Genomic DNA, 24,349 nt, shown 5'->3' on the forward strand with positions numbered 1-24,349 from the left:
ACATGGGCTTTTCAAGTTTTCTCTAGTTTCGAGAATCGATGACTCGCGGGTCAACATTTTTAGAAAATTTTAAATTTTCCCCAATTTGTCCCAAATTTACACAAATTGATGGCATTTCTGTCTGGATGCTGCGTCTGAAATTGTAGCTCTCTATCTCCTTCCTTGTCACAGATATTGGCTTTTAAAGTTTTCTCCAGTTTCAAAAATTGATGACCCGGGTCAACATTTTTAGAAAATTTTCAATATTCCCCAAGTTGCCCCAAATTTACACACATTGATGGCATTTCTGCCTGGATGCTGCGTCTAAAATTTTAGCTCTCCATCTCCTTCCTTGTCACAGACATGGGCTTTTCAAGTTTTCTCTACTTACAAGAATCGATGACCCACGGGTCAACATTTTTAGAAAATTTTCAATATTCCCCAATTTGTCCCAAATTTACACAAATTGATGGCATTTCTGCCTGGATGCTGCGTCTGAAATTTTAGGTCTCTATCTCCTTCCTTGTCACAGATATGGGCTTTTCAAGTTTTCTCCAGTTTCAAAAATTGATGACCCGGGGTCAACTTTTTTCCCAAATTTTCAATAGTCCCCAATTTGTCCCAAATTTACACAAATTGATGTCATTTCTGTCTGGATGCTGCGTCTGAAATTTTAGCTCTCTATCTCCTTCCTTGTCACAGATATGGGCTTTTAAAGTTTTCTCCAGTTTCAAAAATCTCTGACCCGGGGTCAACTTTTTTCCAAAATTTTCAATATTCCCCAATTTGCCCCAAATTTACACACATTGATGGCATTTCTGCCTGGATGCTGCGCCTGAAATTTTAGCTCTCTATCTCCTTCCTTGTCACAGATATGGGCTTTTCAAGTTTTCTCCAGTTTCAAAAATTGATGACCCGGGTCAACATTTTTAGAAAATTTTCAATATTCCCCAATTTGTCCCAAATATACACAAATTGATGGCATTTCTGCCTGGATGCTGCGTCTGAAATTTTAGGTCTCTATCTCCTTCCTTGTCACAGATATGGGCTTTTCAAGTTTTCTCTAGTTTCAAGAATCGATGACCCGCGGGTCAACATTTTTAGAAAATTTTCAATATTCCCCAATTTGTCCCAAATATACACAAATTGATGGCATTTCTGCCTGGATGCTGCGTCTGAAATTGTAGCTCTCTATCTCCTTCCTTGTCAGAGATATGGGCTTTTCAAGTTTTCTCCAGTTTCAAAAATCGATGACCCGTGGTTCAACATTTTGCCCAAACTTTCAATATTCCCCAATTTGTCCCAAATTTACACAAATTGATGGCATTTCTGTCTGGATGCAACGTCTGAAATTGTAGCTCTCTATCTCCTTCCTTGTCACAAATATCGGCTTTTCAAGTTTTCTCTAGTTACAAGAATCGATGACCCGCGGGTCAACATTTTTAGAAAATTTTCAATATTACTCAATTTGTCCCAAATTTACACAAATTGATGGCATTTCTGCCTGGATGCTGCGTCTGAAATTGTAGCTCTCTATCTCCTTCCTTGTCACAGATATTGGCTTTTAAAGTTTTCTCCAGTTTCAAAAATTGATGACCCGGGTCAACATTTTTAGAAAATTTTCAATATTCCCCAAGTTGCCCCAAATTTACACACATTGATGGCATTTCTGCCTGGATGCTGCGTCTAAAATTTTAGCTCTCCATCTCCTTCCTTGTCACAGACATGGGCTTTTCAAGTTTTCTCTACTTACAAGAATCGATGACCCGGGTCAACATTTTTAGAAAATTTTCAGTATTCCCCAATTTGCCCCAAATTTACACACATTGATGACATTTCTGCCTGGATGCTGCGTCTGAAATTGTAGCTCTCTATCTCCTTCCTTGTCACAGATATGGTCTTTTCAAGTTTTCTCTAGTTTCAAGAATCGATGACCCGCGGGTCAACTTTTTTCCAAAATTTTCAATATTCCCCAATTTGTCCCAAATTTACACAAATTGATGGCATTTCTGCCTGGATGCTGCGTCTGAAATTTTAGCTCTCTATCTCCTTCCTTGTCACAGATATGGGCTTTTCAAGTTTTCTCCAGTTTCAAAAATTGATGACCCGGGGCAACATTTTTAGAAAATTTTCAATATTCCCCATTTTGTCCCAAATTTACACAAATTGATGGGATTTCTGTCTGGATGCTGCGTCTGAAATTTTAGCTCTCCATCTCCTTCCTTGTCACAGATATGGGCTTTTCAAGTTTTCTCGAGTTTCAAAAATTGATGACCCGGGTCAACATTTTTAGAAAATTTTCAATATTCCCCAATTTGTCCCAAATTTACACAAATTGATGGCATTTCTGTCTGGATGCTGCTTCTGAAATTGTAGCTCTCTATCTCCTTCCTTGTCAGAGATATGGGCTTTTCAAGTTTTCTCCAGTTTCAAAAATCGATGACCCGTGGTTCAACATTTTGCCCAAACTTTCAATATTCCCCAATTTGTCCCAAATTTACACAAATTGATGGCATTTCTGTCTGGATGCAACGTCTGAAATTTTAGCTCTCTATCTCCTTCCTTGTCACAGTTATGGGCTTTTAACGTTTTCTCCAGTTTCAAAAATTGATGACCCGGGTCAACATCTTTGGAAAATTTTCAATATTCCCCAATTTGCCCCAAATTTACACAAATTGATGGCATTTCTGCCTGGATGCTGCGTCTGAAATTGTAGCTCTCTATCTCCTTCCTTGTCACAAATATCGGCTTTTCAAGTTTTCTCTAGTTACAAGAATCGATGACCCGCAGGTCAACATTTTTAGAAAATTTTCAATATTACCCAATTTGTCCCAAATTTACACAAATTGATGGCATTTCTGCCTGGATGCTGCGTCTGAAATTGTAGCTCTCTATCTCCTTCCTTGTCACAGACATGGGCTTTTCAAGATTTCTCTAGTTACAAGAATCGATGACCCGGGGGTCAACTTTTTTAGAAAATTTTCAATATTCCCCAATTTGCCCCAAATTAACACACATTGATGGCATTTCTGTCTGGATGCTGCGTCTGAAATTGTAGCTCTCTATCTCCTTCCTTGTCACAGATATTGGCTTTTAAAGTTTTCTCCAGTTTCAAAAATTGATGACCCGGGTCAACATTTTTAGAAAATGTTCAATATTCCCCAAGTTGCCCCAAATTTACACACATTGATGGCATTTCTGCCTGGATGCTGCGTCTAAAATTTTAGCTCTCCATCTCCTTCCTTGTCACAGACATGGGCTTTTCAAGTTTTCTCTACTTACAAGAATCGATGACCCGCGGGTCAACATTTTTAGAAAATTTTCAATATTCCCCAATTTGTCCCAAATTTACACAAATTGATGGCATTTCTGCCTGGATGCTGCGTCTGAAATTGTAGCTCTCTATCTCCTTCCTTGTCACAGATATGGGCTTTTCAAGTTTTCTCCAGGTTCAAAAATCGATGACCCGGGTCAACATTTTTAGAAAATTTTCAATATTCCCCAATTTGCCCCAAATTTACACACATTGATGGCATTTTTGCCTGGATGCTGCGTCTGAAATTGTAGCTCTCTATCTCCTTCCTTGTCACAGATATGGGCTTTTCAAGTTTTCTCTAGTTTCAAGAATCGATGACCCGCGGGTCAACTTTTTTCCAAAATTTTCAATATTCCCCATTTTGTCCCAAATTTACACAAATTGATGGCATTTCTGTCTGGGTGCTGCTTCTGAAATTGTAGCTCTCTATCTCCTTCCTTGTCAGAGATATGGGCTTTTCAAGTTTTCTCCAGTTTCAAAAATTGATGACCCGGGTCAACATTTTTAGAAAATTTTCAATATTCCCCAATTTGTCCCAAATTAACACACATTGATGGGATTTCTGTCTGGATGCTGCGCTTGAAAATTTAGCTCTCTATCTCCTTCCTTGTCACAGATATGGGCTTTTCAAGTTTTCTCCAGTTTCAAAAATCGATGACCCACGGGTCAACATTTTTAGAAAATTTTCAATATTCCCCAATTTGCCCCAAATTAACACACATTGATGGGATTTCTGTCTGGATGCTGCGTCTGAAAATTTAGCTCTCTATCTCCTTCCTTGTCACAGATATGGGCTTTTCAAGTTTTCTCCAGTTTCAAGAATCGATGACCCGCGGGTCAACTTTTTTCCAAAATTTTCAATATTCCCCAATTTGTCCCAAATTTACACAAATTGATGGCATTTCTGTCTGGATGCTGCGTCTGAAATTTTAGCTCTCTATCTCCTTCCTTGTCACAGATATGGGCTTTTCAAGTTTTCTCCAGTTTCCAAAATTGATGACCCGGGGGTCAACATTTTTAGAAAATTTTCAATATTCCCGAATTTGTCCCAAATTTACACAAATTGATGGCATTTCTGTCTGGATGCTGCGTCTGAAATTTTAGCTCTCTATCTCCTTCCTTGTTACAGATATGGGCTTTTCAAGTTTTCCCCAGTTTCAAAAATTAATGGGTAACATTTTTAGAAAATTTTCAATATTCCCCAATTTGTCCCAACTTTACACACATTGATGGGATTTCTGTCTGGATGCTGCGTCTGAAAATTTAGCTCTCTATCTCATTCCTTGTCACAGATATGGGCTTTTCAAGTTTTCTCCAGGTTCAAAAATCAATGACCCGGGTCAACATTTTTAGAAAATTTTCAATATTCCCCAATTTGCCCCAAATTTACACACATTGATGGCATTTTTGCCTGGATGCTGCGTCTGAAATTGTAGCTCTCTATCTCCTTCCTTGTCACAGATATGGGCTTTTCAAGTTTTCTCTAGTTTCAAGAATCGATGACCCGCGGGTCAACATTTTTAGAAAATTTTCAATATTCCCCAATTTGTCCCAAATTAACACACATTGATGGCATTTCTGCCTGGATGCTGCGTCTGAAATTGTAGCTCTCTATCTCCTTCCTTGTCACAGACATGGGCTTTTCAAGATTTCTCTAGTTACAAGAATCGATGACCCGGGGGTCAACTTTTTTCCAAAATTTTCAATATTCCCCAATTTGCCCCAAATTTACACACATTGATGGCATTTCTGCCTGGATGCTGCGTCTGAAATTGTAGCTCTCTATCTCCTCCCTTGTCACAGATATTGGCTTTCAAAGTTTTCTCCAGTTTCAAAAATCGATGACCCGGGTCAACATTTTAAGAAAATTTTCAATATTCCCCAATTTGCCCCAAATTTACACACATTGATGACATTTCTGCCTGGATGCTGCGTCTGAAATTGTAGCTCTCTATCTCCTTCCTTGTCACAGATATGGTCTTTTCAAGTTTTCTCCAGTTTCAAAAATTGATGACCCGGGTCAACATTTTTAGAAAATTTTCAATATTCCCCAATTTGCCCCAAATTTACACACATTGATGGCATTTCTGCCTGGATGCTGCGTCTGAAATTTTAGCTCTCTATCTCCTTCCTTGTCACAGACATGGGCTTTTCAAGTTTTCTCTAGTTTCAAGAATCGATGACTCGCGGGTCGACATTTTTAGAAAATTTTCAATATTCCCCAATTTGTCCCAAATTTACACAAATTGATGGCATTTCTGTCTGGATGCTGCGTCTGAAATTTTAGCTCTCTATCTCCTTCCTTGTCACAGATATGGGCTTTTCAAGTTTTCTCTAGTTTCAAGAATCGATGACTCGCGGGTCAACATTTTTAGAAAATTTTCAATATTCCCCAATTTGCCCCGAATTAACACACATTGATGGGATTTCTGCCTGGATGCTGCGTCTGAAATTTTAGCTCTCTATCTCCTTCCTTGTCACAGATATGGGCTTTACAAGTTTTCTCCAGGTTCAAAAATTAATGGGTAACATTTTTAGAAAATTTTCAATATTCCCCAATTTGTCCCAAATTTACACAAATTGATGGGATTTCTGCCTGGATGCTGCGTCTGAAATTGTAGCTCTCTATCTCCTTCCTTGTCACAAATATCGGCTTTTCAAGTTTTCTCTAGTTACAAGAATCGATGACCCGCGGGTCAACTTTTTTAGAAAATTTTCAATATTCCCCAATTTGCCCCAAATTAACACACATTGATGGCATTTCTGACTGGATGCTGCGTCTGAAATTGTAGCTCTCTATCTCCTTCCTTGTCACAGATATTGGCTTTCAAAGTTTTCTCCAGTTTCAAAAATTGATGACCCGGGTCAACATTTTTAGAAAATTTTCAATATTCCCCAAGTTGCCCCAAATTTACACACATTGATGGCATTTCTGCCTGGATGCTGCGTCTAAAATTTTAGCTCTCCATCTCCTTCCTTGTCACAGACATGGGCTTTTCAAGTTTTCTCTACTTACAAGAATCGATGACCTGCGGGTCAACATTTTTAGAAAATTTTCAATATTCCCCAATTTGTCCCAAATTTACAGAAATTGATGGCATTTCTGCCTGGATGCTGCGTCTGAAATTGTAGCTCTCTATCTCCTTCCTTGTCACAGACATGGGCTTTTCAAGATTTCTCTAGTTACAAGAATCGACGACCCGGGGGTCAACTTTTTTCCAAAATTTTCAATATTCCCCAATTTGCCCCAAATTTACACACATTGATGGCATTTCTGCCTGGATGCTGCGTCTGAAATTGTAGCTCTCTATCTCCTTCCTTGTCACAGATTTGGGCTTTTCAAGTTTTCTCCAGTTTCAAAAATTGATGACCCGGGTCAACATTTTTAGAAAATTTTCAATATTCCCCAATTTGTCCCAAATTTACACAAATTGATGGGATTTCTGTCTGGATGCTGCGTCTGAAAATTTAGCTCTCTATCTCCTTCCTTGTCACAGATATGGGCTTTTCAAGTTTTCTCCAGTTTCAAAAATCGATGACCCGCGGGTCAACATTTTTAGAAAATTTTCAATATTCCCCAATTCGCCCCAAATTTACAGACATTGATGACATTTCTGCCTGGATGCTGCGTCTGAAATTTTAGCTCTCTATCTCCTTCCTTGTCACAGATATGGGCTTTACAAGTTTTCTCCAGGTTCAAAAATCGATGACCCGGGTCAACTTTTTTCCAAAATTTTCAATATTCCCCAATTTGTCCCAAATTTACACAAATTGATGGCATTTCTGTCTGGATGCTGCGTCTGAAATTTTAGCTCTCTATCTCCTTCCTTGTCACAGATATGGGCTTTTCAAGTTTTCTCCAGTTTCAAAAATTGATGACCCGGGTCAACATTTTTAGAAAATGTTCAATATTCCCCAATTTGCCCCAAATTTACACACATTGATGGCATTTCTGTCTGGATGCTGCGTCTGAAATTGTAGCTCTCTATCTCCTTCCTTGTCACAGATATGGGCTTTTCAAGTTTTCTCTAGTTTCAAGAATCGAAGACCCGCGGGTCAACATTTTTAGAAAATTTTCAATTTTCCCCAATTTGTCCCAAATTTACACAAATTGATGGCATTTCTGCCTGGATGCTGCGTCTGAAATTGTAGCTCTCTATCTCCTTCCTTGTCACAGATATGGGCTTTTCAAGTTTTCTCCAGTTTCAAAAATTGATGACCCTGTTCAACATTTTTAGAAAATTTTCAATATTCCCCAATTTGCCCCAAATTTACACACATTGATGGCATTTCTGCCTGGATGCTGCGTCTGAAATTGTAGCTCTCTATCTCCTTCCTTGTCACAGATATGGGCTTTTCAAGTTTTCTCTAGTTTCAAGAATCGATGACCCGCGGGTCAACATTTTTAGAAAATTTTCAATATTCCCCAATTTGTCCCAAATTTACACAAATTGATGGCATTTCTGCCTGGATGCTGCGTCTGAAATTTTAGCTCTCTATCTCCTTCCTTGTCACAGATATGGGCTTTTCAAGTTTTCTCCAGTTTCAAAAAACGATGACCCAGGGGTCAACTTTTCTCCAAAATTTTCAATATTCCCCAATTTGCCCCAAATTTACACACATTGATGGCATTTCTGTCTGGATGCTGCGTCTGAAATTGTAGCTCTCTATCTCCTTCCTTGTCACAGATATGGGCTTTTCAAGTTTTCTCCAGTTTTGAAAAATCGATGACCCAGGGGTCAACTTTTCTCCAAAATTTTCAATATTCCCCAATTTGCCCCAAATTTACACACATTGATGGCATTTCTGTCTGGATGCTGCGTTTGAAATTTTAGCTCTCTATCTCCTTCCTTGTCACAGACATGGGCTTTTCAAGATTTCTCTAGTTACAAGAATCGACGACCCGGGGGTCAACTTTTTTCCAAAATTTTCAATATTCCCCAATTTGCCCCAAATTTACACACATTGATGGCATTTCTGCCTGGATGCTGCGTCTGAAATTGTAGCTCTCTATCTCCTTCCTTGTCACAGATTTGGGCTTTTCAAGTTTTCTCCAGTTTCAAAAATTGATGACCCGGGTCAACATTTTTAGAAAATTTTCAATATTCCCCAATTTGTCCCAAATTTACACAAATTGATGGGATTTCTGTCTGGATGCTGCGTCTGAAAATTTAGCTCTCTATCTCCTTCCTTGTCACAGATATGGGCTTTTCAAGTTTTCTCCAGTTTCAAAAATCGATGACCCGCGGGTCAACATTTTTAGAAAATTTTCAATATTCCCCAATTTGCCCCAAATTTACAGACATTGATGACATTTCTGCCTGGATGCTGCGTCTGAAATTTTAGCTCTCTATCTCCTTCCTTGTCACAGATATGGGCTTTTCAAGTTTTCTCCAGTTTCAAAAATTGATGACCCGGGTCAACATTTTTAGAAAATTTTCAATATTCCCCAATTTGTCCCAAATTTACACAAATTGATGGGATTTCTGTCTGGATGCTGCGTCTGAAAATTTAGCTCTCTATCTCCTTCCTTGTCACAGATATGGGCTTTTCAAGTTTTCTCTAGTTTCAAGAATCGATGACTCGCGGGTCAACATTTTTAGAAAATTTTCAATATTCCCCAATTTGCCCCAAATTTACACACATTGATGGCATTTCTGCCTGGATGCTGCGTCTGAAATTGTAGCTCTCTATCTCCTTCCTTGTCACAGACATGGGCTTTTCAAGATTTCTGTAGTTACAAGAATCGATGACCCGGGGGTCAGCTTTTTTCCAAAATTTTCAATATTCCCCAATTTGCCCCAAATTTACACACATTGATGGCATTTCTGCCTGGATGCTGCGTCTGAAATTGTAGCTCTCTATCTCCTTCCTTGTCACAGATATGGGCTTTTCAAGTTTTCTCTAGTTTCAAGAATCGATGACCCGCGGGTCAACATTTTTAGAAAATTTTCAATTTTCCCCAATTTGTCCCAAATTTACACAAATTGATGGCATTTCTGCCTGGATGCTGCGTCTGAAATTGTAGCTCTCTATCTCCTTCCTTGTCACAGATATGGGCTTTTCAAGTTTTCTCCAGTTTCAAAAATTGATGACCCTGTTCAACATTTTTAGAAAATTTTCAATATTCCCCAATTTGCCCCATATTTACACAAATTGATGGCATTTCTGCCTGGATGCTGCGCCTGAAATTTTAGCTCTCTATCTCCTTCCTTGTCACAGATAGAAAATTTTCAATATTCCCCAATTTGTCCCAAATTTACACAAATTGATGGCATTTCTGTCTGGATGCTGCGTCTGAAATTTTAGCTCTCTATCTCCTTCCTTGTCACAGATATGGGCTTTTCAAGTCTTCTCCAGTTTCAAAAATCGATGACCCGGGGGTCAACTTTTTTCCAAAATTTTCAATATTCCCCAATTTGCCCCAAATTTACACAAATTCTGTCTGGATTCTGCGTCTGAAATTTAAGCTCTCTATCTCCTTCCTTGTCACAGATATGGGCTTTTCAAGTTTTCTCTAGTTTCAAGAATCGATGACCCGCGGGTCAACATTTTTAGAAAATTTTCAATATTCCCCAATTTGTCCCAAATTTACACAAATTGATGGCATTTCTGTCTGGATGCTGCGTCTGAAATTTTAGCTCTCTATCTCCTTCCTTGTCACAGATATGGGCTTTTAAAGTTTTCTCCAGTTTCAAAAATTGATGACCCGCGGGTCAACATTTTTAGAAAATTTTCAATATTCACCAATTCGTCCCAAATTTACACAAATTCTGTCTGGATTCTGCGTCTGAAATTTTAGCTCTCTATCTCCTTCCTTGTCACAGATATGGGCTTTTCAAGTTTTCTCTAGTTTCAAGAATCGATGACCCGCGGGTCAACATTTTTAGAAAATTTTCAATATTCCCCAATTTGTCCCATATTTACACAAATTGATGGTATTTCTGTCTGGATGCTGCGTCTGAAATTTTAGCTCTCTATCTCCTTCCTTGTCACAGATATGGGCTTTTAAAGTTTTCTCCAGTTTCAAAAATAAATGACCCGCGGGTCAACATTTTTAGAAAATTTTCAATATTCCCCAATTTGCCCCAAATTTACACACATTGATGGCATTTCTGCCTGGATGCTGCGTCTGAAATTTTAGCTCTCTATCTCCTTCCTTGTCACAGATATGGGCTTTTCAAGTTTTCTCCAGTTTCAAAAATTGATGACCCGGGTCAACATTTTTAGAAAATTTTCAATATTCCCCGATTTGCCCCAAATTTACACACATTGATGGCATTTCTGTCTGGATGCTGCGTCTGAAATTTTAGCTCTCTATCTCCTTCCTTGTCACAGATATGGGCTTTTAAAGTTTTCTCCAGTTTCAAAAATAAATGACCCGCGGGTCAACATTTTTAGAAAATTTTCAATATTCCCCAATTTGCCCCAAATTTACACACATTGATGGCATTTCTGCCTGGATGCTGCGTCTGAAATTTTAGCTCTCTATCTCCTTCCTTGTCACAGATATGGGCTTTTCAAGTTTTCTCCAGTTTCAAAAATTGATGACCCGGGTCAACATTTTTAGAAAATTTTCAATATTCCCCGATTTGCCCCAAATTTACACACATTGATGGCATTTCTGCCTGGATGCTGCGCACTTTCATCATCATCATCATCATCATCATCATCATCGTCACACAGTGGCTCGTGTACTTCACTTCTCATGTGCATTCAATCTTCTCATATTATGCCCATGTGCAATACTCATTTTCTGAATGTATGCTTTCATATAAGATAAGATAACATACAACTTTATTCTCCCGAGGGAAATTGCGTGTTGACAGAGGGAGTGTAACATGAGGGAGGAGGACCAGGTGAGGCCTGCTGCTCACAGGGCCAAAATGCTTACGGCACCGGGTATTCCCAAGTGGTCTCCCATCTAAGTACTAACCTGGCCCGACGCTGATTAGCTTCCGAGATCAGAAGAGATCGGGCGTGTTCAGAGTGGTATGGCCGTAAACGAGGAGAGCAGCCACACAGAGGCTCTTTATAGGTGAGACAGACCCAGTTCAAGTCACCGTGTACGCATGACTACACTCAAGTTCATGTATATCCCAATTTACATGATGCCTTCATCAGAAAAACACTAACATTTCAGATAAGATAAGATACAACTTTATTCTCCCGAGGGAAATTGCGTGTTCACAGAGGGAGTGAAACATGAGGGAGGAGGACCAGGTGAGGCCTGCTGCTCAGAGGGCCAAAATGCTTACGGCTCCGGGTATTCCCAGGCGGTCTCCCATCCAAGTACTAACCTGGCCCGACGCTGATTAGCTTCCGAGATCAGATGAGATCGGGCGTGTTCAGAGTGGTATGGCCGTAAACGAGGAGAACAGCCACACAGAGGCTCTTTATAGGAAAGACAGACCCAGTTCAAGTCACCGTGTACACATGACTACACTCAAGTTCATGTATATCACAATTTACATGATGCCTTCATCAGAAGAACACTAACATTTCTGATAAGATAAGATACAACTTTATTCTCCCGAGGGAAATTGCGTGTTCACAGAGGGAGTGAAACGAGGAGGACCAGGTGAGGCCTGCGGCTCAGAGGGCCAAAATGCTTACTGCACCGGGTATTCCCAGGCTGTCTCCCATCCAAGTACTAACCTGGCCCGACGCTGATTAGCTTCCGAGATCAGACGAGATCGGGCGTGTTCAGAGTGGTATGTCCGTAAACGAGGAGAGCAGCCACACAGAGGCTCTTTATAGGTGAGACAGACCCAGTTCAAGTCACCGTGTACGCATGACTACACTCAAGTTCATGTATATCACAATTTACATGATGCCTTCATCAGAAGAACACTAACATTTCAGATAAGATAAGATACAACTTTATTCTCCCGAGGGAAATTGCGTGTTGACAGAGGGAGTGAAACATGAGGGAGGAGGACCAGGTGAGGCCTGCTGCTCAGAGGGCCAAAATGCTTACGGCACCGGCTATTCCCATTTGGTCTCCCAACCAAGTACTAACCTGGCCCGACGCTGATTAGCTTCCGAGATCAGACGAGATCGGGCGTGTTCAGAGTGGTTTAGCCGTAAACGAGGAGAGCAGCCACACAGAGGCTCTTTATAGGTGAGACAGACCCAGTTCAAGTCACCGTGTACACATGACTACACTCAAGTTCATGTATATCAAAATTTACATGATGCCTTCATCAGAAACACACATTTCTGGATAATAAAGTCTTACCTAATGAAACTGATAATCATCACATAGAACATACAGAGGGACCACTTACATCTCTGACGCTCACTTTTATCCTCATCATCATCATCATCATCATCATCATCATCGTCACACAGTGGCTCCTGTACTTCACTCCCCATGTGCATTCAATCATCTCATATTATGCCCATGTGCAATACTCATTTTCTGAATGTATGCTTTCATATAAGATAAGATAAGATACCACTTTATTCTCCCGAGGGACATTGGTTGTTGACAGAGGGAGTGAAACATGAGGGAGGAGGACCAGCTGAGGCCTGCTGCTCAGAGGGCCAAAATGCTTACGGCACCGGGTATTCCCAGGCAGTCTCCCATCCAAGTACTAACCTGGCCCGACGCTGATTAGCTTCCGAGATCAGACGAGACCGGGCGTGTTCAGAGTGGTATGGCCGTAAACGAGGAGAACAGCCACACAGAGGCTCTTTATAGGTGAGACAGACCCAGTTCAAGTCACCGTGTACGCATGACTACACTCAAGTTCATGTATATCACAATTTACATGATGCCTTCATCAGAAGAACACTAACATTTCAGATAAGATAAGATACAACTTTATTCTCCCGAGGGAAATTGCGTGTTGACAGAGGGAGTGAAACATGAGGGAGGAGGACCAGGTGAGGCCTGCTGCTCAGAGGGCCAAAATGCTTACGGCACCGGCTATTCCCATGTGGTCTCCCAACCAAGTACTAACCTGGCCTGACGCTGATTAGCTTCCGAGATCAGACGAGATCGGGCGTGTTCAGAGTGGTATAGCCGTAAACGAGGAGAGCAGCCACACAGAGGCTCTTTATAGGTGAGACAGACCCATTTCAAGTCACCGTGTACACATGACTACACTCAAGTTCATGTATATCACAATTTACATGATGCCTTCATCAGAAACACACATTTCTGGATAATGAAGTCTTACCTAATGAAACTGATAATCATCACATAGAACATAAAGAGGGACCACTAACATCTCTGACGCTCACTTTCATCATCATTATCATCATCATCATCATCATCATCATCGTCACACAGTGGCTCGTGTACTTCACTCCTCATGTGCATTCAATCATCTCATATTATGCCCATGTGCAATACTCATTTTCTGAATGTATGCTTTCATATAAGATAAGATAAGATACAACTTTATTCTCCCGAGGGACATTGGGTGTTGACAGAGGGAGTGAAACATGAGGGAGGAGGACCAGGTGAGGCCTGCTGCTCAGAGGGCCAAAATGCTTACGGCACCGGGTATTCCCAGGCGGTCTCCCATCCAAGTACTAACCTGGCCCGACGCTGCTTAGCTTCCGAGATCAGACGAGATCAGGCGTGTTCAGAGTGGTATGGCCGTAAACGAGGAGAACAGCCACACAGAGGCTCTTTATAGGTGAGACAGACCCAGTTCAAGTCACCATGTACGCATGACTACACTCAAGTTCATGTATATCACAATTTACATGATGCCTTCATCAGAAGAACACTAACAATTCAGATAAGATAAGATACAACTTCATTCTCCCGAGGGAAATTGCGTGTTCACAGAGGTAGAGAAACATGAGGGAGGAGGACCAGGTGAGGCCTGCTGCTCAGAGGGCCAAAATGCTTACTGCACCGGGTATTCCCAGGCAGTCTCCCATCCAAGTACTCACCTGGCCCGACGCTGCTTAGCTTCCGAGATCAGACGAGATCGGGTGTGTTCAGAGTGGTATGGCCGTAAACGAGGAGAGCAGCCACCAAGAGGCTCTTCATAGGTGAGACAGACCCAGTTCAAGTCACCGTGTACACATGACTACACTCAAGTTCATGTATATCACAATTTACATGATGCCTTCATCAGAAACACACATTTCTGGATAATGAAGTCTTACCTAATGAAACTGATAATCATCACATAGAACATACAGAGGGACCACTTACATCTCTGACGCTCACTTTCATCCTCATCATCATCATTGTCACACAGTGGCTCGTGTTCTTCACTTCTCATGTGCATTCAATCTTCTCATATTATGACCATGTGCAATACTCATTTTCTGAATGTATGCTTTCATATAAGATAAGATAAGATACAACTTGATTCTCCCGAGGGAAATTGCGTGTTTACAGAGGGAGTGAAACATGAGGAAGGAGGACCAGGTGAGGCCTGCTGCTCAGAGGGCCAAAATGCTAACGGCACCGGGTATTCCCAGGCTGTCTCCCATCCAAGTACTAACCTGGCCCGACGCTGCTTAGCTTCTGAGATCAGAAGAGGTCGGGCGTGTTCAGAGTGGTATGGCCGTAAACGAGGAGAGGAGCCACACAGAGGCTCTTTATAGGTGAGACAGACCCAGTTCAAGTCACCGTGTACACATGACTACACTCAAGTTCATGTATATCACAATTTACATGATGCCTTTGTGACATACCCCCCATTTAGTCTTTTCTTTGGTCCCTTTTCCATAAAGTTGTGGCCTTTTATTTTCTTTTGTTACGATGTTGTTGCATGTTTTGGCCAGAAGTGGCGCTGTAGTACTGGGATATAATGCAGTTGCATAACGGTGAGAGAGAGAAGAAGTAGCCACTGAGAACGGAAGGCGGGAGATGTAAATGGTGAAGTGAGCTGTATTGTGGAAACTTTGGATTAAACGAAAAACTTTTCCCAGCACGCCGTTGAGAGTATTACTTTCTTCAAGTGTGCAACAAAATTGGCGCCCGAACAGGGACTCAACGTTATACAAAAAAGAAGTCTGAAGAAAAAAAAAAAGAACGAACGTTGGAACACGCAAAATGGAGCTGGAGCAGTTACAGGATCAGCTAACGGAGCTACTGTGTCGGCTTAACGTGGAACAGCTAAAAGAAGTGTGTATCCGAGCAAGGTTTCATCAGACAAGGAGAAGAAACACACGTTGATCCGAGCAATTAATGAGTCAGTAGAGAATGCTTTTGAAGTGGAGGAACAAGATGTAGCAGAGACATTTGGGCAAGAGTTGTTAGCTACAGCTAAGCGATTGAGAGAAACGCGCCCAAACCAGAGAGGTATGATAAAAATGAAGAGGAGCTACAAAAGCTACAAAAACAGTATGCTGAAATGCAGTTGACATTCCAGACGTCGACCAAAATGCTCGAGGAGGAAATGAGTCGGCTTCGGGAAAAAATGAACAGGACGGCTAGCCCGCCAGAACTCCCATTCTCCAGAGCCCCTGAAGTGGTTATCAGAAGCGAGTTTCGGATTAATGGCCAGATAGGTGAATTGGGGCAGAAAGACAAGTTATCATACACTAACCTCATGTACCAAATAGACTCTGAAAAACGTAAAGGCCACAGTGATGTAGAAATTGTTGAAGCCGTAGTAAAAGCTGCTACACCAGGGCTCAGTTTACGTGATATGCTGGAAGCCAAAAATAATTTGACACTCGTGCAGTTGAAGACGATTCTTAAAGCCCATTTCAAAGAAAACAACACTACAGATATGTTCCACAGACTCATTAACATAACTCAAGATGCAAAAGAATCCCCTCAGAATTTTCTTTTTCGTGCAGTTGAACTCAAAGAGAGGCTACTGGCGGCTGCAGAAGATGCCAGCTCAGATGTACAGTATAGCCCAGACCTCATTCAGAAGAAGTTTCTTAGGTCAGTCAGTACAGGACTACTGAGTGATAATGTTAAAATGCAGCTGAAACCTCACCTAGATGATCTAGGAGTGACTGACGAGATACTGATAGAGAAAATGAATGATGCTGCTGCTGTTGATTGGGAGACACAGCAGAAATTGAAGAAAAGTATCCCAAATAAGCCAGCCAGAATAAATGAGCTAAAAACAGAAACAACTACTTACCAGCTGTATAGTGACAGGGAAACAGACAATGACCAACCATCTGAACACAGCACTTCAGTCAAGGCCAGTGTTAAAAGTCAGAAGATAAAAACTCCAAAAAGCTCTTCAGAAACTGAACTGATGGATGCAGTGAAACAGCTGAGAGAGGAAGTGGCTGAGCTGAGGAAGAATGTTCAGTACTCAGCACGACCATCTCACCAGTTCCAAAACAGAGGGAAGAGGGCATGCAGAGGATGTCAAGACCGGGGTGAAGAGGAACAGTGTGACCACTGCTTCAAATGTGGCCTGAGTGGACACCTCTCAAGAGGATGCAGAGGCCAAAGGAACTCAAGAGGCAACACTGATTCAGCTAATATCAAAGGACAGACTGTAGATTGTACCTCCCCTGACACTCAAGAACAGCATAGCAGGTCACTCAACACCCCTACTATTCTTAGAGAAAGCATTGTACAATTAGAAGAGAGACTGCGAGCAGAAAGGTGTTCCCCAGGTGGAAGATTGGCAGGTTCTGCTTATATTAGCCACATCTCCCCTCGTCACCATTCACAGCTGCTGAGACTTATTGGAAAGAAGTGCATGGTGAGTTGCTACCTAGATGGGGTGAAGACTCAAGCCTTATGGGACACTGGATCGCAAGTCTGCCTTATCAATGAGACCTGGAGGAAGAACTGCATCCCAGAGGTGAAGGTACGGAGCACTGAAGAACTCCTCGGCCCTGGTCCTTTTGTGGGGAAAGCTGTCAACCAGACCGACATCCCTTTCCTAGGCTGGGTGGAGGTCACGTTCCACCTAGACCCATCACATGCTCCAGAGTTCACGCTTCAGGTGCCCATGCTCGTGACAGGTGAGAAAGGAGCAGCAGAAGAGCCAATCATTGGTTACAATGTAATTGAACTGTTGTTAAAGAATGGTGTGGAGGGTCCACATGAAGTAACAACACAGGCTGTGAGCACAGCTTTCTCTTTTAGCTGTAAAAAGACTGAAATGTTAGTGAAAATTATTCAAAACAGTGACCCTGAGTGCAGTGACGGCCTAGTGAGAGTGGGCAGGCAGAAGGAAGTGATCCCAGCAGGTCAGGTGAGAACTATAAAATGTGCTGTGAGAACAGGTCCTCTACTGTCCAGTCAAGAAGCCCTTTTTCTGCCTGATGAACATGCCCCCTGGCCAGATGGCCTGAGAATGTCAGAGAGCATGATGACTCTTAGCGAAGGGAAATATTCTCGCATAGCACTGCCCATCACCAATAACACCTGTCATGATGTCACCCTGAGCCCACTCTGTCCTTCCATCAGGCCTGAGCCTGATGGAAGGACAGCGGTGGACGAGGAAAGGTGGGACCCACCAATCACACTGATTCACCTCCCGCTTGCTCAGCAGCGACAAGTGAAGCAGATGTTGAGGGAGGAATGCAGAGCGTTCGCCAGAGACGATGATGATGTGGGATACATCCCTTCCCTACAACTGAAAATCAGACTCACAGATACAACACCGGTAAGACGTACCTATGTGTCTGTGCCTAAGCCACTTCACAAAGAAGTAAAACAGTACTTAGAAGACTTGTTAAATAGGGACTGGATCCAAAAATCTAGGTCACATTACTCATCTCCCATTGTCTGTGTGCGGAAAAAAGATGGGAACCTCCGTCTGTGCTGTGACTACAGAGAACTCAACCGTAAGTCTCTGCCAGATCGCCACCCTATTCCCCGCATTCAAGATATGCTAGATAGTTTACATGGGAGTGCATGGTTTTCAGTGTTAGATCAAGGCAAGGCCTACCATCAGGGGTTCGTGGAAGAAAGTAGTAGACCACTCACAGCTTTTATAACACCCTGGGGCCTATATGAGTGGATCCGAATCCCTTTTGGCTTGTCTACAGCACCCTCCGAATTCCAGCGCAGCATGGAGGAGTGTCTATCTGGACTCAGAGATGAAATTTGCGAGCCATATCTAGACGATAATCTGGTTCATAGCCAAACATTTGATAATCACCTGAAAGATGTGAGAAAAGTGCTTCAGCGCTACCAACAGCACGGGTGAAATTGACTGCAAAGAAATGTGAGCTCTTTAAGAACCAGGTCAGATTTCTGGGAAAGATCGTATCGAAGGAAGGCTACACAATGGATCCTGCAGAAGTAGCCCCAGTGCAAGAGATGAAGCAGAGGAAGCCAGCGACAGTGGGTGAGGTGCGGAAAGTGCTAGGATTCATCTCATACTACCGAGCCTATATCCCAAACTTCTCTCGCATAGCTAAGCCTCTCTATGCACTGCTGTGCGCTGAGATACCAGGCAGTGAGACCCCTAAAGGCACAAAGAAGCAGAAGGCTGGGGTGAGAAAGACAAAGCAAAGCCAGGTACCCTCACATCAACGTATCAGGTGGACAGAAGAACACAGTACAGTTCTCAGTCAGCTGATAGATTACCTCTCCAGTCCTCCTGTGCTGGGCTACCCAAACTTTGAAGAACCGTTCATTATGCATTGTGATGCGTCCCAGGATGGACTTGGAGCGGTGCTCTATCAAAAACAGGAGGGAAGGTTAAAGGTCATTGCGTATGGCTCCCGCACACTCTCTGCTCCAGAGAAGAATTACCATCTACATTCTGGTAAGCTAGAGTTTTTAGCAATGAAATGGGCTATATGCGAGAGGTTTAGGGATTATTTGTATTACACTCCATCGTTTGTAGTATATACAGATAATAACCCTCTGACATATGTGCTGACAACAGCTAAATTGAATGCCACGTTGCTGAGATGGGTGGCTGAATTGGCAGACTTCAATTAAGTACAGGCCAGGGAAGTCTAACTCTGACGCAGACGGGCTATCGAGAATGCCCCTTGACATAGAGAAGTATATGCTAACCTGTTCACAAAAGATACAGTCTGAGATCTTGGCCAGTGTCTCCAAAGGGTTGTCAGTTCACCAGGTGGAGAGAGAGCCGTTGCTGTGTCGAGTGGCCATCACCACAGCCATCGCAGAGCTGAGCAGTGAGCCGCGGATGAACGCAGCAAAGCAGATCGCCCCTCAAGCACTGAGAGCCGCTCAAGACAAGGATCTACTGCTGAAGCAGGTGAAACAGCAGGTCGCACAACAGCAGTGGCCGAGGGTGAAAGACACTCACAGTGAGTTGGCAGTGTTTGCAAGGGAGAAAGCGAAGTTGGTGATTGATGCTGAGGATGTTCTCCGGCGACAGACAGCAACACGCACACAACTGGTTGTGCCTCCAAAGTTCCGTCCCCTCATCCTGAGAGAGCTGCATGAAGAGATGGGACACTTGGGCGTTGAACGGACACTCCATCTGATCCGTGAGCGTTTCTTTTGGCCTCATATGCAGAGAGACGTTGAGCATCACATCAACAAGGTGTGTAGCTGTGTGAAACGGAAAAGACCACAGAAAGCAGTAAGAGCACCACTTACCAGTATTGTGACAACATACCCCTTTGAGCTGGTCTCAATTGACTTCATGCACCTAGAGAAGTGTAAAGGAGGATATGAGTACATTCTGGTGGTCATGGACCATTTTACACGATTCGCTCAGGCGTATGCATGTACTAACAACAGTGCTCGAACTGCAGCTGAGAAGATGTTCGGTGACTTTGTCCTCAAATTGGCTTCCCCACGAAATTACACCATGATCAGGGTAGAGAATTTGAGAATAAGTTGTTTGCAGAGCTCCAAAAATACTCTGGCATCCAAGGTTCTCGCACCACCCCGTACCACCCCCAGGGGAACGGTCAAGTGGAACGCTTCAACCGCACCCTGCTGGCCATGTTGCGTAACCTAGATGACCAAGCTAAAGCAGATTGGAAGAATTCTCTTGCCAAAGTAATACACGCCTACAATTGCACGCGCAATGAGTCCACTGGATACGCACCATATTACCTGCTCTTTGGTCGTAACCCCAGATTGCCTATTGACATCATGTTCAGTATCCCCCACAGTGATGGCAGTGCATCTCATGATGACTATGCCAAGAAATGGAAACAGAGGATGGAGGAGGCGTACCAGTTAGCCTCCAAGGCTGCGAAGGCAAGCGGAGAGAGGGGGAAAAACCTGTATGACCGGAAGGTTCAAGGTGCAGAGCTGTATCCTGGCTGCAGAGTTCTCATTAGGAACTTGACTGAAAGAGGTGGACCCGGAAAACTCAGGTCATTCTGGGAAGACAAAGTCCATGTAGTGGTCAAGAGAAAACACCCAGAAAGTCCAGTTTATGAAGTACAACCAGAGGATGGCCAGGGCCGCACCAGAGTGCTTCATCGAAATCTGCTGCTCCCCTGTGACTTCCTGCCAGTTGAGTCACACAAGCCTGAAAAGAAAAGAGGTGAGAGACCACACAAAGAGAAAAAGACACCGACAAAACAGAATGCAGAACCCGAGTGTTCATCTGACTCTGAAGAGGATGACTGGCGATGCATGTCCAGATGGCCCCAAGGAGACTCCGCAGCACAAACCAGAAGGAACCTCAGACCAGAGGCTACAGAGTTTCAGCCACGGGCTGCAACACCAGCACCTGAGGGAGACGATGTGATGGGAGAACAGACCCTGTGGACATCAGACACGGACAGAGAGCAAGAAGAACAGATCGGGACTGGACTGGAAAATGAAGTGACTGTGACAGCAGGCCTGAGTGAGGATATAGAAGAGGCTGAGCTGGAGACCGCAAGCAATGAGGGAGAAGAGTATCCATCATCTTCACCACCTGCGAGACGATATCCTTTCAGAAATAGACCTGCACCCAAAACACTCGCATATGATAGGTTGGGGCAGCCCACAGTTAATTGAATTAAAGTTATGAGATTATATGATGCACTTTAAAGTTGTAAGTTCAAGCCATCCAGTTTTAAGATGAATACAATTTGTTAGTTCATGTCAAAGTCATATGATGGATGGAAAATGTTAATGTGTTGTTTAAAAGAAAAAAAATACTTTTAGTTTATATAGGCCCACACAAAGTCAGTTCTCACATTTAGAATCGCACAAATATAACTGAAGAGGAAATGGTGGTTGTAAGATATTGTATTTACAGGAGTATGGTTGAAAAGACTAACTGTAAAGAGACTCTTATAACGAAATGATATGAAGAAAAGAGTTATTAGAATATATGAAGTGTGAGATTCTATGTGATTTCGCTACAGGTCAAAGATCACGCCTATTCCAGTCAAGACAAGCTGCCCGTGAACACAGCAGAGTAAATAGATAGTTGTCATAGTGCACAATGACTTCCTCTGTTTAACACATGACATTAAGGGGAGATAAGTGTGATGTGAAATCTGTCATTAGATATGTGTCTTGAATAATGGACTCTAACCTGGAAGTGATCAAATTGTCTTAAACAGGATGAACTGAGACGGGAAATGTCGGGACGACATTTAGTTAAGCAGGGGAGAGTGTGGCATACCCCCCATTTAGTCTTTTCTTTGGTCCCTTTTCCATTAAGTTGTGGCCTTTTATTTTCTTTTGTTACGATGTTGTTGCATGTTTTGGCCAGAAGTGGCGCTGTAGTACTGGGATATAATGCAGTTGCATAACGGTGAGAGAGAGAAGAAGTAGCCACTGAGAACGGAAGGCGGGAGATGTAAATGGTGAAGTGAGCTGTATTGAGGAAACTTTGGATTAAACGAAAAACTTTTCCCAGCACGCCGTTGAGAGTATTACTTTCTTCAAGTGTGCAACACCTTCATCAGAAGAACACTAACATTTCAGAAAAGATAAGATACAACTTTATTCTCCCGAGAGAAATTGCGTGTTGACAGAGGGAGTGAAACATGAGGGAGGAGGACCAGGTGAGGCCTGCTGCTCAGAGGGCCAAAATGCTTACGGCACCGGGTATTCCCAGGCGGTCTCCCATCCAAGTACTTACCTGGCCCGACGCTGATTAGCTTCCGAGATCAGACGAGATCGGGCGTGTTCAGAGTGTTATGGACGTAAACGAGGAGAGCAGCCACACAGAGGCTCTTTATAGGTGAGACAGACCCAGTTCATGTCACCGTGTACACATGACTACACTCAAGTTCATGTATATCACAATTTACATGATGCCTTCATCAGAAACCCACATTTCTGGATAATGAAGTCTTACCTAATGAAACTGATGATCATCACATAGAACATAAAGAGGGACCACTAACATCTCTGACGCTCACTTTCATCATCATCATCTTCATCATCATCATCATCATCATCGTCACACAGTGGCTCGTGTACTTCACTTCTCATGTGCATTCAATCTTCTCATATTATGCCCATGTGCAATACTCATTTTCTGAATGTATGCTTTCATATAAGATAAGATAAGATACAACTTTATTCTCCCGAGGGACATTGGGTGTTGACAGAGGGAGTGAAACATGAGGGAGGAGGACCAGGTGAGGCCTGCTGCTCAGAGGGACAAAATGCTTACGGCACCGGGTATTCGCAAGCGGTCTCCCATCCAAGTACTAAACTGGCCCTACGCTGCTTAGCTTCCGAGATCAGACGCAGTGTACGCATGAACACACTCAAGTTCATGTATATCACAAGTTACATGATGCCTTCATCAGAAACACACATTTCTGGATAATGAAGTATAACCCAATGGAACTGATAATCATCACATAGAACATAAAGAGGGACCACTAACATCTCTGACGCTCACTTTCATCATCATCATCGTCACACAGAGGCTCGTGTACTTCACTTCTCATGTGCATTCAATCTTCTCATATTATGACCATGTGCAATACTCATTTTCTGAATGTATGCTTTCATATAAGATAAGAGACGATACAACTTTATTCTCCCGAGGGAAATTGCGTGTTGACAGAGGGAGTGAAACATGAGGGAGGAGGACCAGGTGAGGCCTGCTGCTCAGAGGGCCAAAATGCTTACGGCACCGGGTATTCCCAGGCGGTCTCCCATCCAAGTACTAACCTGGCCTAACGCTGCTTAGCTTCCGAGATCAGACGAGATCAGGCGTATTCAGAGTGGTATGGCCGTAAACGAGGAGAGCAGCCACACAGAGGCTCTTTATAGGTGAGACAGACCCAGTTCAAGTCACCGTGTACACATGACTACACTCAAGTTCATGTATATCACAATTTACATGATGCCTTCATCAGAAGAACACTAACATTTCAGATAAGATAAGATACAACTTTATTCTCCCGAGGGAAATTGGGTGTTGACAGAGGAAGTGAAACATGAGGGAGGAGGACCAGGTGAGGCCTGCTGCTCAGAGGGCCAAAATGCTTACGGCACCGGGTATTCCTAGGCGGTCTCCCATCCAAGTACTAACCTGGCCCGACGCTGCTTAGCTTCCGAGATCAGACGAGATCAGGCGTGCTCAGAGTGGTATGGCCGTAAACGAGGAGAGCAGCCACACAGAGGCTCTGTATAGGTGAGACAGACCAAGTTCAAGTCACCGTGTACGCATGACTACACTCAAGTTCATGTATATCACAATTTACATGATGCCTTCATCTGAAGAACACTAACATTTCAGATAAGATAAGATACAACTTTATTCTCCCGAGGGAAATTGCGTGTTGACAGAGGGAGTGAAACATGAGGAAGGAAGACCAGGTGAGGCATGCTGCTCAGAGGGCCAAAATGCTTACGGCACCGGGTATTCCCAGGCGGTCTCCCATCCAAGTACTAACCTGGCCCGATGCTGCTTAGCTTCCGAGATCAGACGAGATCGGGCGTGTTCAGAGTGGTATGGCCGTAAACGAGGAGAGCAGCCACACAGAGGCTCTTCATAGGTGAGACGGACCCAGTTCAAGTCACCGTGTACACATGACTACACTCAAGTTCATGTATATCACAATTTACATGATGCCTTCATCAGAAACACACATTTCTGGATAATGAAGTCTTACCTAATGAAACTGATAATCATCATATAGAACATAAAGAGGGACCACTAACATCTCTGACGCTCACTTTCATCATCATCATCATCTCCATCATCATCATCGTCACACAGTGGCTCGTGTACTTCA

General features: G+C 42.9%; 8 non-coding genes and 5 pseudogenes across 8 annotated transcripts; all 13 read right to left on the reverse strand.

The window, feature by feature from the left end:
• Positions 1-11,182: 11,182 nt before the first annotated feature.
• Positions 11,183-11,301, reverse strand: LOC143006059 (5S ribosomal RNA). The gene has a single exon (XR_012964194.1). It is a non-coding gene; the product is annotated as a 5S ribosomal RNA (ribosomal RNA).
• A 245-nt stretch (positions 11,302-11,546) lies between these two features.
• LOC143006036 (5S ribosomal RNA) lies at positions 11,547-11,665 on the reverse strand. The gene has a single exon (XR_012964189.1). It is a non-coding gene; the product is annotated as a 5S ribosomal RNA (ribosomal RNA).
• A 239-nt stretch (positions 11,666-11,904) lies between these two features.
• On the reverse strand, positions 11,905-12,023 carry LOC143006249 (5S ribosomal RNA; annotated as a pseudogene).
• A 245-nt stretch (positions 12,024-12,268) lies between these two features.
• On the reverse strand, positions 12,269-12,387 carry LOC143006225 (5S ribosomal RNA; annotated as a pseudogene).
• Positions 12,388-12,850: 463 nt separating this feature from the next.
• LOC143006114 (5S ribosomal RNA) lies at positions 12,851-12,969 on the reverse strand. The gene has a single exon (XR_012964206.1). It is a non-coding gene; the product is annotated as a 5S ribosomal RNA (ribosomal RNA).
• Positions 12,970-13,214: 245 nt separating this feature from the next.
• Positions 13,215-13,333, reverse strand: LOC143006220 (5S ribosomal RNA; annotated as a pseudogene).
• A 463-nt stretch (positions 13,334-13,796) lies between these two features.
• LOC143006183 (5S ribosomal RNA) lies at positions 13,797-13,915 on the reverse strand. Its single transcript, XR_012964225.1, has one exon. It is a non-coding gene; the product is annotated as a 5S ribosomal RNA (ribosomal RNA).
• A 245-nt stretch (positions 13,916-14,160) lies between these two features.
• On the reverse strand, positions 14,161-14,279 carry LOC143006106 (5S ribosomal RNA). Its single transcript, XR_012964205.1, has one exon. It is a non-coding gene; the product is annotated as a 5S ribosomal RNA (ribosomal RNA).
• Positions 14,280-14,724: 445 nt separating this feature from the next.
• Positions 14,725-14,843, reverse strand: LOC143006250 (5S ribosomal RNA; annotated as a pseudogene).
• Positions 14,844-22,181: 7,338 nt separating this feature from the next.
• LOC143006201 (5S ribosomal RNA) lies at positions 22,182-22,300 on the reverse strand (annotated as a pseudogene).
• A 930-nt stretch (positions 22,301-23,230) lies between these two features.
• LOC143006053 (5S ribosomal RNA) lies at positions 23,231-23,349 on the reverse strand. Its single transcript, XR_012964193.1, has one exon. It is a non-coding gene; the product is annotated as a 5S ribosomal RNA (ribosomal RNA).
• Positions 23,350-23,594: 245 nt separating this feature from the next.
• Positions 23,595-23,713, reverse strand: LOC143006067 (5S ribosomal RNA). The gene has a single exon (XR_012964198.1). It is a non-coding gene; the product is annotated as a 5S ribosomal RNA (ribosomal RNA).
• Positions 23,714-23,958: 245 nt separating this feature from the next.
• Positions 23,959-24,077, reverse strand: LOC143006027 (5S ribosomal RNA). The gene has a single exon (XR_012964187.1). It is a non-coding gene; the product is annotated as a 5S ribosomal RNA (ribosomal RNA).
• Between the last annotated feature and the right edge of the window lie 272 nt (positions 24,078-24,349).

Source organism: Genypterus blacodes, unplaced genomic scaffold (assembly GCF_046128005.1).
Source record: "Genypterus blacodes isolate CSIRO-AG114 ecotype Tasmania unplaced genomic scaffold, CSIRO-AGI_Gbla_v1 ptg000008l_1, whole genome shotgun sequence".
Lineage (NCBI taxonomy): Eukaryota > Metazoa > Chordata > Actinopteri > Ophidiiformes > Ophidiidae > Genypterus > Genypterus blacodes.